The 17,942-nt window shown below is 40.4% G+C and overlaps 1 long non-coding RNA gene across 1 annotated transcript; it reads right to left on the minus strand.

Annotated features, from left to right (window-relative positions):
• Positions 1–7,350: 7,350 nt before the first annotated feature.
• LOC105480297 (uncharacterized) lies at positions 7,351–15,408 on the minus strand. Its single transcript, XR_011620010.1, has 3 exons — positions 10,315–15,408; positions 9,279–9,423; positions 7,351–7,885 (listed from the first exon to the last, which is right to left on the minus strand). It is a non-coding gene; the product is annotated as an uncharacterized lncRNA (long non-coding RNA).
• Positions 15,409–17,942: the final 2,534 nt, after the last annotated feature.

Consider the following 17,942-nt stretch of genomic DNA (forward strand, 5'->3'; position numbering starts at 1 on the left):
CCTTCCTATTCACGGGGAGGCATCCAAAGCCACAGGAGGATGGTTTCCTAACCTCTACCTGCCTGACACCAAGAGAGTGCATCTAACTGGAGAGCCTGATGTTTTTAGGACTCTGACCTCTATACCTCTTTACATAAATCTTGCTCGTTTCTTATAGAGTTTATTTCTAGGCAATTTATTTTTCTAATCGCTAAAGAAACTGTTGTTTCTTCCATTATATCTTCTGATTAGTTGTTGCATATATATAATCATTAATTTCTGTATATTAATATTATACTCAGAATAAAATCTCATAGTTTATAGTAGTCGGTTTTGTTTGTTTGTTTGTTTGTTTGTTTTGTCGCCAGGCTGGAGTGCAGTGGCACTATCTAAGCTCACCACAATCTCCGTCTCCTGGGTTCAAGCGATTCTCCTGCCTCAGCCTCCCAAGCAGCTGGGAATGCAGGTGTGCATAGTAGTTGGTTCTTTTAGGATTTCCAAGTTTACAGTCATATAATATGAAGGTAATAATTATTTTTCCTCCTTTCTTATCTTGTTTCTGGTATTAAGAAAATGTTTTTGGTATTCACTCAGCAAGGAGGAGATTGACTTTGGATTTGAGATAAACATTTTATCATTAAGTAAGAATTTATCAATTCTTATTTTGTTGAAATTCTTTACCTATTAACGATGAATGCTGGATTTTATTATATGCCTTTTCATCATTTATGGAGATAGTCATGTGATTTTTTTCTTAGTAATTTTAAGTTTTGTTAATAGGCTTCCTTATTTAGCCTTTATTCTAAGAGAAATGAGGAGTCACTGGGGAATTCTGAGCAGCTGAGAGACATTATTCAGACTTAGATCTTAACAGATCTTAACTCAGGTTCCTGTGTTGAAATACACAGCAGAGACACAAGGATGGAAGCTGGCTATTGCAATCTTTGAGACAAGAGATGGATTGATTGTACTAGGGTGGTAGCAGCAGAAGTGATGAGAAGCAGTTGGATTTTAGAAATATTTTGAAGGTAGAATTTTCAGGAATTGATGACATATTAGATGTAAAGTATGAGAGAAAGAGGAGTCAACTGATAACTGAGGTAGGGAAAACTATAGGAAAAGCAGATTTGGGAGAAATTCAGGAGCCCTGTGATGGATACTCTTGGGTTTGAGATGCCTTTTGGAAATCTGAGTCAGTAAATAGGCCTCTGGCATTCAGGAGAGAGGCCAAAGCTACAGATAAGAATTTGCAAGTTATCAACACAAAATGATATTTGATGCTATGAGATTGGACGAGCTCACCAGAGTTGTGAGTGCAGTTACAGAAGGGAAGAGGATCATGGACTGAGGCTCAATCGTTAACTCCAATAGTAAGAAGTTGAGAGAAGAGAAAATAGCAAAGGAACTTGGGAAAGACTGGTCAATGAGATGTGAGGTAAACCCAGAGAATGGGGAAGGGCAGTGTCTCAGAAGCAAACGAAGAATCTGAATTTAAGAGTTGTGCCATATGTTGATGCTAGGTCAAGTAAGATATGAACTGAAAAAAAAAAGTGACAGCACTAGGATGAACGTATTTGTCCTATCAATTATTATAAATCTAAAATCTAAATACTAAATCTAAATACTAAAACAGAAATCTAAATACTAAAATCATTTGTGAATAAACAAAGATACTGAAACTAGATGAATTAAAACTCAGCTCTGTACGCTATATAAGAGACACACCCAAAACAAATTGATTCATAAAGTTTTAAAATAAAAGATGGGCAAAAACACACCAGGCAAATATAAACACCAGTAAAGCCAAGATTATGACAAAAGTTAAATTCAGAGAAAAGAAACCTATTAAACAAAACAAAGAAGGGGAGTTTAGAATGTTAAGGTGCAGATTTCACATTGACATAACCTCCTATGAGTATATATGCCCTAAGTAACATTGCTACCCCTCAAATGCACCCAGGTGCCCCTGCTTTGGAGCCTTGGCAGTGGTTGTTACCTCTGCCTGGAACACTGTCCCCCAGAGCACAAGTAACTCCTTCATTTCCCTGAGACTTTGCTTAAAACCTTATTTTTTCAATGAATCCTACTGTGACTTCCATATTTAAAATCGTAACCTATTCTGTCTAATTATTTGAAACTCTATTCTGCACATTTTGTTCCTGCTTTTCATGGCCCTTGCTGAGTGTTCTTTAGTGCCTGTTCTTTCATGGACTGCTTTCAGTTTTTCCTATTTTTCTCTGATGCGTTTTTTTTTCCCTTTCACTTCTTTTTGAAGTGCTACCAGCTCATGTTTGATCGGTTGTCTCACTTTCTCTCACGTGAGTTACCTGCAAGAGGTATATGTTAGTAGAATCCAGTTTCCTGGCTGGAAGGAGTTTGACTTATGGTTCAGGATTGAGTGAGTGAATTGTTTTAGCCTTTACTTCTCCCAAGTCAAAAACTAGGCAGCTGGAAGGCTGCTGTCAGTGCAGTCTTTTCTCCATGTGCACTGGCTGACTGCTTCCTGCAAATACATGAATTGTCCGCATCTTCATTCAGCTCTGTTCTCCGCATGCTGCTCCTCTGGTTAGGATCTGGCTTTGTGACCTCCTCCCACAAGCCCTTTAACTTGGAGTGTGCACTAGCCTCATTTGAGATCTGCAACCCCTTCTGCCAGCTTTCCTACTAACCCTCACTGCCTTGATACCACTCCCACATGTTTTGTGTGGTTTCGAGTTTGAGATGTCTCCTTGTTTTGCAAAAGTGGGGTTTTCATTTCTGTTCCTCAGTGGCCTCATTACTGCTGAGTGATTTCTAAGAGAAAGGAGGAATGCTTATAGTATCCACCCTTCTCAAACCAGAGTTGCCAACTGATTTTCTATAAATTAGGGTTTTACTATTAGCAAAAGCCAAGTTAGGAATTTCAGCTATTAAAAGGTTTTCAGACTTGGCATAAATATAGTGATTTTTTTTTCTTTCTAAGACTTGTTTAAAAATATTCTCGTTGTATGAGAGGGACCCACTAGATAACCTCTAGGTCCCCTTCAGCTTGGAAATTCCGTGATTCTACGTAACACACCCAACTTACCTCAATGAATGCAGAGAACCCATTATTTTCTAAGGCAAAAGAAAGTGCTTATACAGTAAAAAAAAAAAAAAAAAAAAAAAGGAAGTTACAGGCCGGGCACGGTGGCTCCCACCTGTAATCCCAGCACTGTGGGAGGCCAAGGCGGGTGGATCACCTGTGGTCAGGAGTTCAAGACCAAACTGGCCAACATGGTGAAATCCCGTCTCTACTAAAAATATAAAAACTAACCGGGCGTGGTGGTGGGCACCTGTAATCCCAGCTACTCGGGAGGCTGAGGCAGGAGAATTGCTTGAACCCAGGAGACAGGTTGCAGTTAGCCAACACGATGCCACTGCATTTCAACCTCGGCGTCACAGTGAGACTCTGTCTCAAAAAAAAAAAAAAAAAAAAGAAAGTTACAAAATCGTAATATTCTCCTTCAGAATACGATACGGAGTTCAGTGCTAAGAAACTCGTTTTGAATAAAATTGACAGTGCTGGTTATTTTCTGTTTGTCCACACCTACCCTCTACCCTTCTCCATCCTCCTCTGTGCCCTAGGAGGCACTGGCCTCTATGGATGCATCAATAGGCTTCCTTGTCCTCTGGTTCCTGATTGGGTTCAGTTAATGGGAGCACTGGCAGGAGACTAGACAGAGGTAAGAGAGTGAGGTCAGAATATTTGTTCCTTGGCTGTCTCTGTGCTGAGTTATAGCGAGTTAGCCATGTCCCTCAGTGGAAGGCCACAGCTCCAGTCAGGCAGCCTTTTCCATATAGTGGAGTAACTGCTCCCGCTCCTTGCCCTTCAGGCCTAGAATGGTAATGACTCAATTATTACTAGCTTCAGGATGCACCACCATCCCTCATGGTTTCCCTAAACTTTGCTCACACATTTGTGAATAGTCTCTTTTTAAAACTCCACTCAAATTACCAAATTGGAGTATGCCATCTGTTTCCTGCCAGGACTGTGACTGATGCATTGGACATGTTTTGCTGCCCTAAATATATTCCAGCATCTCCATGCAGCACTACACAGTTTCTATAATAGACTTGACTGCCATCCTAAACTCTTCCCAACATGACTCAGATTTTAATGGAGGTAATTCACTATTTGATTTTTCATGTTTGGACAGCCTTCATAAGGCAACTATGACATAATGAAAATAGTTTTAGATGTAAAAATTTAGCTTCTAGTAGGCAATGAATAAAAAGTCTATATAAAGAGCAGTGGTGGTAAAGAGAATTAATATTCTGATTATAAAAATTTCTATTTAAATGTAACAGCAATCTTTCTTTAGATCAAATCAATTATAGTCAAGTATTTCGCATCACGTTTAAAATGTCTCAGCATATCAAGTAGAAATAAAATGAAGAGAAAAAGAACTTTACATTTTTGCTGAAGACATTTTTTACGTTTTATATTTTGAAATAGAAAACATAAATTTATTTTCATGTATTAAAAGACCTATCTCATCCTCCTGGAAAGAAATATTAGGTTGGTGCAAAAGTTATTGCGGTTTTTGCCATTACTCTCAATGGCAAAAACCGCAATAACTTTTGCACCAACATAATATGTAAACTGTTTCCATCCTCCCTATAGTGTTGAATACAAGTTAGAGTAGATGAAATACCATATAGATATTTTGACTATCTTGGGGAAAATGTGGTTTTATTTCCACTGTGTTTTTGCTGGAAACCTACAACATAATGACCATTTGACATCTGCCAAATAACCAAAGACACAATTTGGCTCACAGTGCCATTTCAGTTTCTTGTCTTAGCAGGGAAGAGCCTAAATGGCTAATGGGTCTTTTCTGTGTCTTCTGTGTATGTAATACATTCCTAGAATAAAGCCATTGAAGTAATAGAATTCCTTTACGAAATTACTCACCTGAGAACTGCTCATTCTAAATTTAGATTTTGAGGAATATAGATATTTTAACTATCAGAATATGCATCATTAGTGTCAAGAACTACAAAGGGGTTGAAATTTTACCACATGTATGAGCTAATAAGAAGTTAGTCTGTCACAGTTTCACAGTTGTTGACAGAAGACACAAGACTCCTGGGTCAGAGACAAAAGACATTATCGCTTGTTGTATAGCAGTCAGCATGGGCTTCATATTTGTGTCAGTTCTCCTTACTCCCCAAGTCCCATGGGAACAATGTGGAACAGCTCAGGTAGATTCTACACAATCAATAAATTTGCATCATAGCTAAAAAAATCTCAGACTTTTAACCCTGGTCTTTTCAAGGGACTGTTAGCAAATGTGCTCAACCTGAGGGAAACATTATTTTTCTTGTCCTGGACAGCAAAAAAAAAAAAAAAAAAAAAAAATTCTGCCACTATCTTCAAGACTGTTGGCTATACAAACATCTTCCAAAAGATATTTAATAATTTGAAACAAAGGGTGTCAGTGCCTTTACTCAGAAGATGGGCAGACACACAACAGACCCATGTAGAATTATCTCCCAACAATTAGGAGTAGCCTTGCCATCAGCACAATTCATGAGTTTTCTCAGCAGAAATATATTCTACAGCCTTCACAGGTAGCTGACCTTCGGAGTTACATAACTTAGTAAGAGAACAATTGCTAGATTTCCTTTTTATATGTCTTTTAATAATTAAAAAAATTAAGATAGGTATAATACAAGCACTCAATATAAGAATAAAAAAACTATTAAGAGTGTAGGCAGTGAAAAGTAGGTGGCTTTCCCTGTCTCCCAACCCCCCCAGTCTTTCTCCCCAGAGTAAACAAGCTTATTCTGAATGTCCTGGATATACATACTACTTATATGTAAATGTTGCATATGATATAGATTTCATACATGTTGGGGCCGCGGTATGTGTATGTATACTCATGTCTTCCCCCTATCTGAAATTCTTGTCCTACACACATCTCCACCCTCCAGAAGCAATTAATATTAAGGCAGGTAAAAAATCTAAAACAAGAAGCACTTCAATTTCATCCAGTGGCTCTTGAAATTCTTGCATTTCTTTATTTATTCCCATCTGGTGACCATCCTGAGAGACTTAAGGATAGTTATATCATAATCCTTGCCCTCACTGAGCGCACACCTGTGTTGGGGAGTAAGGCATCTACACACATAAATACAAGATAAAGAATGATTAGCACAGGTAATCAGAGAAGGGATAATCTACTTGAAACTAGAGGGTCTTGTGAGAGGATTGATGGCAGATGTGGTATGTGAGCTGGTCTGATGAAAGAAGATGTGGCCCTGTGGCATGTGTGAGTTAGGGCAGCAGGTGGAAAATGGAATAGATAGGCATTCCAGGAAGGAGGAAGACATGAGCAGATGTATAGAGGCAGGAAAGCATGGTGTGGACTAAGGACACAAGGAACAGTCCACGGACCTGGGGCAGAATGATGATGAGGAAAGGAGGGAGGGAGGGGTCATTGATGCAAAAGGGCCTCAAATGCAATGTTACTGCCAGTTATGTTTTTCTTGGGAATATGTGTAGCAACATGATCTTCTTTGGTCCTAATGCAAAATAACAAGGATACTGAGCCCACATGTAACAGCCTAAACATCATTTAGGACACTCATTGCTGGAATCCATATCCTCAAGCACAGATTGCAAAACATTCGGAGCTAAATTTGAGTACCAGAACCCTCTGTGATGTCAAATGCTAGTCATCTGAACTCTAATCACCCTGAACAACACTTCAAGTCCTCATTCACATATCCTAGACTTAAATAAAAATCCCTCCATCTGGCCATATAACCTATAGATGTTACACTGACTGCTATTTAAGTATTCTCTAGTAAACACAAGTTCATAGCTGAAGATGAATTGTGATTTTTATAAAGTAAATATAGTCCTTTATCTATGTGATGAAATAGACAATGGTAATGTTTTAAAGGTCTTTGACTTAATCTGTCATTATAGTTTTAGTTTCTTTAGTTCGTATAATTTAGTAAGCTCTGGTATCTTTTTTTTTTTTTTTTTTTTTTGAGACGGAGTCTCGCTCTTTTATCAGACTGGAGTGCGGTGGCGCGCTCTTGGCTCACTGCAACCTCCGCCTCCTGGGTTCCAGCAATTATCTTGCCTCAGCCTCCTGAGTAGCTGGGACTACAGATGCGCACCCACCTCACCCAGCTAATTTTTTGTATTTTAACAAAGACGGGGTTTTACCATGTTGGCCAGGATGGTCTCGATCTCCTGACCTCATCATCTGCCCGCCTCGGCCTCCCAAAGTGCTGGGATTACAGGCGTCAGCCACCGCACCTGGCCCAGCTCTGGTGTCTTCTCTTTGAGTGGTCCAGTGTGTCAGACGTTAGCATTGTTATATGGTGAATCCTTAACAAACAAGTAAACAAACAAAAATAAACAAAAAACAGAAACAAAAAACAGAGTTGTCCTAGTGTGGATTTCCCGAGAAGCAGACCCTGAGAAAAAGATTCGCGTGCAAGCTGTTTATCTGAAGGGAAAGCCCAGGAGACATAGGTAAGGGAGTGAAGAAGGGAGATAGAAAGGAAGGCAGCCAGTGAAGGGTATGTTGTCAAGAAGGCTGCTACTGTGGTTGACTCCAGCAACCAGCATAGGAGATACCTGCACATCAGTGTCAGTGAGGGAGCTGGTTGAGGACCACTGGCCAAGGGAGGTTAATTTTTTGGCACTTCTGGTGGCCATTTCTGTGAGTAGCAAGGACTCCTGCCACCAGAAGAGCCCTCAGGCAAGGAGATGCACATACTGGCAGTTGACATCAGGTTAGGTGGAGAGTCCAGGGAGGGTAAGAGGGGCTTCTGGCAGCATCTGCCACAAAGATCATTTCAGGGCCAAGAGAGTCTTTCGGCTCATATTTCACATTCGCAAGTTTAGGTTGAAACACCATCTCTGGCCGGGCGTGGTGGCTCACGCCTGTAATCCCAGCACTTTGGGAGGCCGAGGTGGGCAGATCACAAGGTCAGGAGATCGAGACCATGGTGAAACCCCGTCTCTACTAAAAATAGAAAAATTTAGCCGGGCGCAGGGGCGGGCGCCTGTAGTCCCAGCTACTCGGGAGGCTGAGGCAGGAGAATGGCGTGAACCCGGGAGGCGGAGCTTGCAGTGAGCCGAGATTGCGCCACTGCACTCCAGCCTGGGCGACAGAGCGAGACTCCGTCTCAAAAAAAAAAAAAAAAGAAACACCATCTCTGAGGGTACAGAAGTAGTTACAGAGATATACAGAGAGGATTGAAAGAAGACATCCTTCAAAGTAACTTTAAACTTGTGTCTCATTAACAGACCACAGTAGTAATAATTATACACAATGAATTTAATATTTCTCACAAATCCTTTCTTTATCTTATAATTCATATAATACATTGTCTTATATTTTTGTGTTTAATAGGCATACTTTGTTAAATGTGGATGTTGAACGTATTTAGCACTTAAATTTTTTATAACCCTGAATTGACATTTCTTTATTTTTTAAATATATTGGGAGTCTCAAAAACTGAAAACACCTGGTCTCTCTCACCACTAAAAAGGCCCCATTTAGCTTGGTGCAGTGGCTCAGGCCTATAATCTCAGCACTTTGGGAGGCCAAGGCAGGCGAATCCTTGAGTCCAGGAATTTGAAAACAGCCTGGGCAAAATGGTGAGAATCTGTCTCTACAAATAAATAAATAAAAGTTAGACAGGCAGGCGTGGTGGTGCATGCCTGCAGTCCCAGCTAGCAGGAAGGCTGTGGTGGGAGGATCAATTGAACCTGGGAGGTGGAGGCTGAAGCGAGCTGTGTTCCCACCACTGCACTCCAGCCTGGGTGACAGAGTGAGACCCTGCCTCAAAAAAACAAAAGGCCGGGTCCGGTGGCTCACACCTGTAATTCCAGCATTATGGGAGGCCAAGGTGGGTGGATCACCTGAGGTCAGGAGTTCAAGACCAGCCCAGCCAACATAGTGAAACCCCATCTCCACTAAAAGTACAAAAATTAGCCGGGCGTGGGGGCACTTGCCTGTAATCCCAGCTACTCAGGAGGCTGAGGCAAGAGAATCACTTGAACCTGGGAAGCAGAGGCTGCAACAAGCTGAGATAGCGCCCCTGCACTCCAGCCTAGGCGACAGAGCAAGACTCCGTCTCAAAACAAACAAACAAGCAAGCAAACAAACGCCCTAATTAACAACAACAGGATCATGGAGAATTAGGGACAAAATTTAGAAGAAAAATAAAAGAGCCCAAGAGATGGTGTCAGGGCATTTTGTTTTCACCTACTAGATAAAGAAGCAGTAGGGCGGTGCACATCGTACCTGCGCAGAGCTGTTTCTTCTGAGCTTCATAGCACTTTGTGTACAGAAATGGAGAATGATACCCAGAAACTCCACTTTGTAGAACTAAGCAGATTGTGCCAGTTGATCCATGAACCTCTCTCAAATCTTGCTTTTTATCTCTTGTCTTAAAGAAAACAATTTATGAGGCAAAAAGTAACCATTGTTGGAGGATAAATCAGAAAGTGGTCATTTTCCCTTTTAGAACTAGTGGGATTTACTAGCTGTTCTGAATACAGTATAAGAATATAATGGGCAGCAATGAATGAGTAATCATAAAAATATCCAAAGTAGAATTCCATCAAGTTTTAAAAATTGTTTCCTTCATAAAGTATAAAGAAAATGTGCCTATTTATCTTCAAATACAAGCAGATTAAGTTGAGATACATTGTTTAATTGAACTGTAAGTTTAAAATTCTTAATGAGATCATCTTGTAAAAACCCAAACTCTACATTATTCCTCCTGAAAATCTGCCTTCTCCAGACTGAAATGTATAAATGGTCGTTGACTAACCAGGCTATAAACTACTCATTTATAAGGATAACCTTCGAACTTGCATTACAATTGAAGAGATGAATAATTTTCACAAGTAAGAAATAGATATTTTTGTTGAAATTATGCAATTTATATTAATCCTCTTGATCACAATTTACAAAGAGTTAAGAAGAGAAGCTTTTTTGAGATGTTTTTATGGTTTAATAAAAATAATACAAATTGGAAAATTTTGATTATAATTACCCTTATTAAAGCATGTGTCATTTTACTGTGATTTTTAGTCTTCAGAATCAAGCAATAAATGCATGTAATGTTGGCTATTCAGTCTGCTCAATGGGATATAGATGGGATATTGTGACAAATCTTTTTTCTACCTATTTGTGAAAAATGAAATGTTTAGTAAGTATTTTTTAAAGGTAAAAATACTTTAACTCACAAGTAGCCAGAGAGCAGCTAGAGGTTTGTGAAACACGGTGGTCAAGGGCCTGATTCCCAGCACTCACTGGGCAGGAAGTTACATACCTGGTGTACAATGGGACAAGTCGTCTCCACAGGAGTTTGCAGTTGCACAACAGTGCCATCAAGTGAAGGGGTGAGAAAGGTGACTCTCAACAACTATTAATACTTCAGGTAGGTGCCACTCCTGTGGAACAAATTGCTCCCAGATATAGCAGCCTAAAACCACAGAGTCATTATGTCACTCAGTTTCTGACAGTCAGGAATGTGGGAGTGGCTTAGCTGAGTGGTTCTGGCTCAGAATCGATCCTGAGGTGTGGTCAAGATGTCATCTGCAGTCATCTGAAGGCTTGACTCAGGCTGGAGGGTCTGTCTCTATGGTGGCTCCCTCACACGACTGCAGGCAGTTTCAGTTCCTCACTGGGTAGATCTCTCCACTGGGCTGCTCGCTCGTCCTCAGGACACGGCATGGGCTTCCTGCAGAGGGACGGCTCAGAGACAGAGAGAGCAAGCAGGAAGCTGTAATACCTATGAATCACCTACTCTCCAGTGTCACACACTATCATTTCTGTGTTGTTCTAGCTGTTAGAAACATGTCACTAGGTCCAGCCCACATTCCAGGGGAGAGGAATTAGGCTTCATCTTTTGAAAGGAGTGTCAAAAAATTTCACATTTTAAATCACCGCAGTGCAGCCAGCCCAGAGATCAGATGACTCAGAGAGTTTGCCCTCACTAGATCTAGAGGGCTCCCATCTATACCCTTGCTAGGTGTTTACAGTGCATTCCTAGTGCTAATGTTTAAGACATAGATCTGAATGCCACACAACTAAAATAAGTTGAAGAATCTATTTGTGATAAAAATACAGACAATTCTGGTTGGGAGCAGTGGCTCTCACCTGTAATCCCAGCACTTTGGGAGGCCGAGTTGGGCAGATCACGAGGTCAGGAGATCGAGACCATCCTGGCCAACATAGTGAAACTCCATCTTTACTAAAATACAAAAATTAGCCGGGGGTGGTGGTGCATGCCTGTAATCCCAGCTACTCAGGAGGCTGAGGTAGGAGAATCCCTTGAACCAGGGAGTCGGAGGTTGCAGTGAGCTGAGATCATATCACAGCACTCCAGCCTGGCGACAGAGTAAGACCCCATCTCAAAAAAAAAAAAAAAAGAAAAAGAAAATACAGACAATTCTGCCTTTTTAGAAAGTAGGATCTGGCACATTAGTATACTTTCAGATATGAGCCCATTTGGATGGCACCCCAGTTCATTCAGAGAATGTCTCCAGCATTATTTTGTCTTATCAGCACAACCAGCTGAACTCATTGGAGTGTCGCTAGCCTAAGCAAGCTTAGTCCTGAGAGGCGGGGTTGGAGAAGGTGTATGTCAGGGTGAAAGTGGGCTGGTAAAGGAAGAGGACACAGAGTAGGTCTGAAAACAGTGTTCTGGACAATCATTCCAAAATGAACCACTCTACAAAGCTCTACTTGAAGGATTGATATTTAAACACACCAGTCATTAGATGTCTTTATATTTAACAGGTTTCAATTTCACAGGACCTCTCACTGCTGGTTGTGTGCTTTGAGGGGACAGGGAAGAAATGGTTAAAAAGTATACCCCCAGCTTATAATGTGGAAAGAGTTTACTTGAAGCTGCACCACTCAACCAACTTCATTCTGTTGTTTCTAAACCAACAAAAAGCATGTTGAAGAGAAGGCATCTGGTGGATGTTGGCTGAATTTTTTTTAAAAAACAACTGGCTAGTGGGGCAAAGCATCAGCCCTGGCCAGTGGAGAACTTGCCATCTTTGCCTGGCACTACTTCATTCCACCTCCTCCCTGACCCCATTCAGCAGGTACTCCTACCTTCCAGGCCTTTGCACAGGAATCATGCAAACTGGAACCCATCCCATGCACTAAAAAGATTCTGGAAGGTTCACGTCTAATGTTCCCATTTTCTCATCATGTAGCAAAAGAGCAGAAGAGCACGCACTCCAAAATAAAATGGTGAATTCTTTTAATAGCAGTATTCTACTGAACAGAACTCTTTAAAACTACGTTTTCCATTGCCATATTACAGTGATAATTAATATTCATAATAATGACCTTGAAGGTCACTCAGAGTCTGAGGAGCCTAATGAATAATTAAGAGAATGAAATGGTTTTCAATAGGATTTCATGCTTAGTGCTTTTTGTATTCTAATACTTTTGATAGATTGTCACGGTTGATTGTCTAATTCCCCAGTCATGCGAGTAAACAGAGGATTTAATGTGTTTCAAGGGGACTTCCACGGTAAGTTATTTGCGAGCATATTAAACCAAAATCTGAAGTGCATTACAAATCCTCAGCCAACGCTAGCACAGATGCAGGCTGCCACACGAATTGCAGCTATAGGGAGATATGGATAGCTGGAACCACTCAGAACCCATCTTTTTCCTTCTAGATAGAAAAAGAAAATAATTATTGGAACTAAGGATAATTATACATAAAATTATATACCAAAATATTGATCTTAAAATTGAGGATGCATTTGTTGCTCTTATTCATTGTCATATGTTTAAAGAATTTGACACAAGATTGATACCAAAAAATTATCTGCATTAGGGGTTCCTTTCCTATTCCTGGTGCCACCTCATGCTGTAATAAACCCTCACTCTTGTCTCTTTCTTGCTACCCCTGTTATGGTAGATGTATCACTCTACTTGGAGAAAATTCCAAATCACTGTTTATAGTAAAAGAAAAATCCAATATCTGTATTTGGCAGTTGAAAGACCAAGATCCCAAAAGGTGATATGACTTATACAAAGCTAAATAGCAAGTTAGTTACAGAGCCCAGTGAGAACCTGTGTTTCCCAATTCCTAAACAAAGGCCTTTGTGCAACATCCATGGCCACACCAAAGCCAATACTGCTAATGAAAGTTCTCCACTCATTGCAGCCAGGGAAACTGAAAAAACCACTGGGAAATGGTATTTCAGTAAATGCATTTGACTTAAAAGGTTGAAGTACCATATATTCTATTGAAAATGTCTGAATTGAAATAATTTAAGTCACTTTAAGCAGAAAATTAAAGCACACATGGCACTGTCTATTTTTAGGATCTCTGAGTCTCAGGGACAGGCATTTTAGTAATTTAGATCTTTCCATGAGTGTTCCTCCAAGTTTTGTTTCATCTTCAGAATGGAGGCTATGTCATCAAGAGAGTGTGGGCAGCTTGAGCTCATTCTACAGGACGTTATGCGAGGTGCAGGAAAAGGAATTTCTTGGTGTAATAATTAGATCCTTACCACCTACCCACCCAGTCACATACACACATACACAGATACACACACACAGCTGAGCCATTTGAAAATAAACTATAGACTCATGCCATTTCATTCCTAAATATTTCAACACACATTTCCTAATAAGGACATTCTCCTTATTGGTGAGAAATGATATTTCAATGCCAAGATCAAGGGGCAAGGTATGTTCATTGACACAAGGGTATCATTGCTTCAAAGCCCTTTCAGTGAACAGATCCAGGAAAGACAAATACACTTTTAAAAGGTTATTGCATGTGAATTTCTCAATTCAAATTTAACCTTACAGTGTTTTACTTTAAGTTCTTTGACTTAATAGTTGTTTTTGCCTCTCTTTTCTGTTAAACTGAAAGTTTCGGTTTGTAATAATATAGTGCTTCTTTCCTCCTAATTCATAATTGTACACTTGTTTTCTACTAGGTCAGAATTATAATACTATATTAATAATACATTACTGAGTGAAATTTAAGATTTCCTTCTATTCATTTGTCCTTAGATCATATGCCATTATGAGTGTATAATTAAAGTACTGAAATAATTCTGTTCTTTGTATAGCTGTTGTTGCCACATTTGAAATAAAGTTAGGCTCATTGGTCTCAATTGTTTTCCATTTTAAGATTTTACTTTTGTCTTTTTTATTTGAATTTTTTAAATATATAAAACATTTATGTGGTCCCAAAGTTTAAAAATATACGAAAAGGTAACCAAACCCACAGAAGTTTCACTCCTAACCCTCTCCCTTCACTTCATTCCCCCCACCTTCTATAGGTAATTATTTTTATTGCTTCTTTTTGCAAATATAGGCAAATACCTAAATATATTCTTATTCCTCCTTTTTTCCCCTTATACACAAAATATACCGCACTCTATGTACTGCTGTGTACTAACTTTTTAAATCTAAAAATATATTCTGGAGATTATTTCAATTCACAGACATTTTTTTCTGTGTTTTATGACGTGACACCTGGTTGCCAATTCATGTATGTACTGCAGTTTATTTACTGCCTCTCTTATTGGTAGATGTTTAGATTATGTCTAATCTTTTGCTACTGCAAACAATGTTGTGTTGCATAACCTTGTGCAAATGTTATTGATTATTTGTAGAGATGTATTTTCAGGGTAGATTCCTAGAAATGAGATTGCTGTATGAAAGGTTAGAACATATGTAATTTTGTTCAATTTTGCCAAATCCCCATCCATAGGGTTTGTTCCATTTTGCATTTCTACTCTCAGTAGAGTATGTTGTAAAATGTTTGGATCCAGAAGAATTCTAACTTGCATTCCTCTTATTGTAAGGGAAATGGGCATCATTTCATATGTGTAGGGAGTGACTTGCATTTCTTTTTCGCTCTGTTCTCACATTTCTCTCTTTTCGTGACTTTTGCCCATATTTCTATGCAATTTTGGGGCTTCTCCATTGTTAAAAGCTTTTCATGCACTTGTCCCCATCCTTTTATTTATTTATTTATTTTGAGACGGAGTTTCGCTCTTATCCAGGCTGAAGTGCAATGGCTCGATCTTGGCCCACTGCAACCTCCGCCTCCCGGGTTCAAGGGATTCTCCTGCCTCAGCCTCCTGAGTAGCTGGGATTACAGGCATGCACTACCATGCCCGGCTAATTTTTTATTTTTAGTAGAGATGGTGGGTATCTCCATGTTGGTCAGGCTGGTCTCAAACTCCCGACCTCAGGTGATCTGCCCACCTGGGCATCCAAAAGTGCTGGGATTACAGGCGTGAGCCACTGCTGATATAACTTGCAATTGGTCTCTCCTAGTGTGTCATTTGTTTTTTGACCTTGCTTCTGGGATTTTATTTGTTTTAGGTAGCAAAGTTCACCAGTCTTCTTTCCCTATTTTTTTTTCTTTTTTCTTTTCTTTTCTTCTTCTTCTTCTTTTTTTTTTTTTTTTTTTTTTTTTTTTTTTTTTTTTTTTTTTTTTGCTGAATGTTGAAAGGCTTTCCCCACCCCCAGGTTATAAAGTAATTCACCTGTGCCAAACCTCCTTGGTTGCACGTTGTACATTTGGATCTCTGGTCCATTTAGGATTTACTTTAGTGTGAGGTTTAGATTCACTTCATCCTTTTTCAGGTGACTTTCTATTTGTCCCAATACCATGTATTTAAAAACCCAGTTTTTCCTCAGATAGGAATAACTTGATTTAGTTTTGGACTTTAACTTGCTGTAATGCAGCACACAGAGACTAAGAAGCAAACACGGGGGTGGGGAGGGTGAGAAATGAGATCAAGGAATAGACATGATTACTCTGCCATGGAGTAGAACTGCTCCCTCCCTCCCTGGAACAGAGAGGAGCAATGCACGCACAGTGTGTCTGTGCTGTCCTCCACTGGCCTTTCCAGATCCAATCTCTGGCCTGCCTTGGCGTGCTCTCCTCCAGAAGGCTGACCTCTGTGGATGACATCACTCAGTAGCCTTGCCCCTGGCTTTTGGTTGGGTTTACTCTGATGGGGGACTGTCACACTGCCAGGAGATCTGAGCACAAGGTAAGAGAAACTGGATTCCCTTTGGCAGGTGCTGCAGTGTGTTCTCCACAACCACCTCTTCAGTGGGTCAGCCACCCTTCTGGCTGAAGCTCTTGCTGACTGCTGATAGGCCCTTCCTCCCACTTGCTGGGTTGCTTCCTCAACCTTGCCACACCTCTGTAAAGAGGCCCTTCCGATCCCTTTTCAGGTATGCCTTCTTGTCCACTCAGTGTGCAGCCTGTATCCTGCCAGAACCTGGCTGATACCAGCGACATCACAAATACATACCAATCCATCTGTCAAAAAAGTAGGCAGTATGGCTCTACTCCACCAATCCTAAATTTAAAAATTTACAAAGCCAATAGTCAAGGAGGCCACATCTCATTTAAAGATCTACAGTGATTTAACTTGATTATTCATTATTTACCTTGATTATCCTCCTTATTCACTATGCAAGGCTTTGGTCTAATTTGTGGTTGGTTTCAGAAAGCAAACCCATCTCAAAGATTTAAGGTTGAAATCCCAGCACTTTGGGAGGCTGAGGCGGGCAGATCACGTGGTCAAGAAATTGAGATCATCCTGGCCAACATGGTGAAATCCCGTCTCTACTAAAAATACAAAAATTAGCTGGGTGTGTGGTATGTGCCTGTAGTCCCAGCTACTCAGGAGGCTGAGGCAGGAGAATCACTTGAACCCAGGAGGCGGAGATTGTAGTGAGCTGAGATCATGCCCCTGCACTCTAGCCTGGTGACAGAGTAAGAGTCCATCTCAAACATATTAATAATAATAATAATTTAAGGTTGAACTCCTCCTAGGGGCATTAAAGAGAATATTCTCTGCTTCTGAAGACAATTCCACTAAAAGCATTTCTAAAATATTTCAAGCTAGTATTCTCTCTGGAGTGATTGTTTTGAAGTCGGACATGTGCATGTGCAGGCTCTGCTATGTCTGCTTAAAATAAAATAAAAAATAACCCTGCTCCCATTACTTCCAGTCAAGCCCCTAGAGGTACTTCCTGGGCACATTTATTTACTCTGACAGTTCTGCACTTAGCTTTTCAAAGGCTCTAGAAAAGTTATTTAAGTATCTCTGCCTGGAGTGTTTCTCTTTTTTTTTTTTTTTTTTGAGATGGGGTCTCACTGTTATCCAGGTTGGAGTGCAGTGACACGATCTGGGCTCACTGCAACCTCCACCTCCCAGGCTCAAGCGATACTCCCACCTCAGCCTCCTGTGTAGTTGGGACTGGGACTGCAGGCATGCACCACCACACCCGGCTAATTTTTTGTATTTTTGGTAAACAGGGATTTTGCCATGTTGCCCAGGCTGGTCTCAAACGCCTAAGCTCAGGTGATCCACCCGCCTCAGTCTCCCGAAGTGTTGGGATTACAGGCATGAGCCACTGCACCTGGCTTCTGCCTGTTTTAAGTAGCTTAGTTGACTAGTGGAAAACGTCTGTGGGAAGTTTCTTATTTTTCTGCTGAGTCACGTTCAAAGTTATAGATTATCTTGTTTTAGTGTGTAAATTTTAATTGTTTTACTCTGATACAATGTAAAAACAAAAGACTCCAGGAATTCTAATTCCCATGCTTTCAAGAGGGAACTCTTTCCACTTCCCTATTTTGAGCAGGGATGCTGAGGAGGAGGGAGAGTAGACCAAGACCACACTTCTGCCTGCTACCTGTCCCAATTCTTCTATAGGCTCATCGTAACAGCAGGTGTGGCTGAGATTGTGAATTTGTCTTTGAGTTAGAGAACTAAGATAACAATTTTATGGCAGAAGGAGCCTTAGAAGATAGAGCCATGGTTATGGTCATGCTGAGTCAGTAGTCTCTACTTTTTATGTTTGTTTGTTTGTTTTTGAGACAGAGTCTTGCTCTGACACCCAGGCTGAAGTGCAGTGGCGCAATTCTGACTCACT

This window comes from Macaca nemestrina, chromosome 2 (assembly GCF_043159975.1).
Source record: "Macaca nemestrina isolate mMacNem1 chromosome 2, mMacNem.hap1, whole genome shotgun sequence".
NCBI classification, from domain to species: Eukaryota; Metazoa; Chordata; class Mammalia; order Primates; family Cercopithecidae; genus Macaca; species Macaca nemestrina.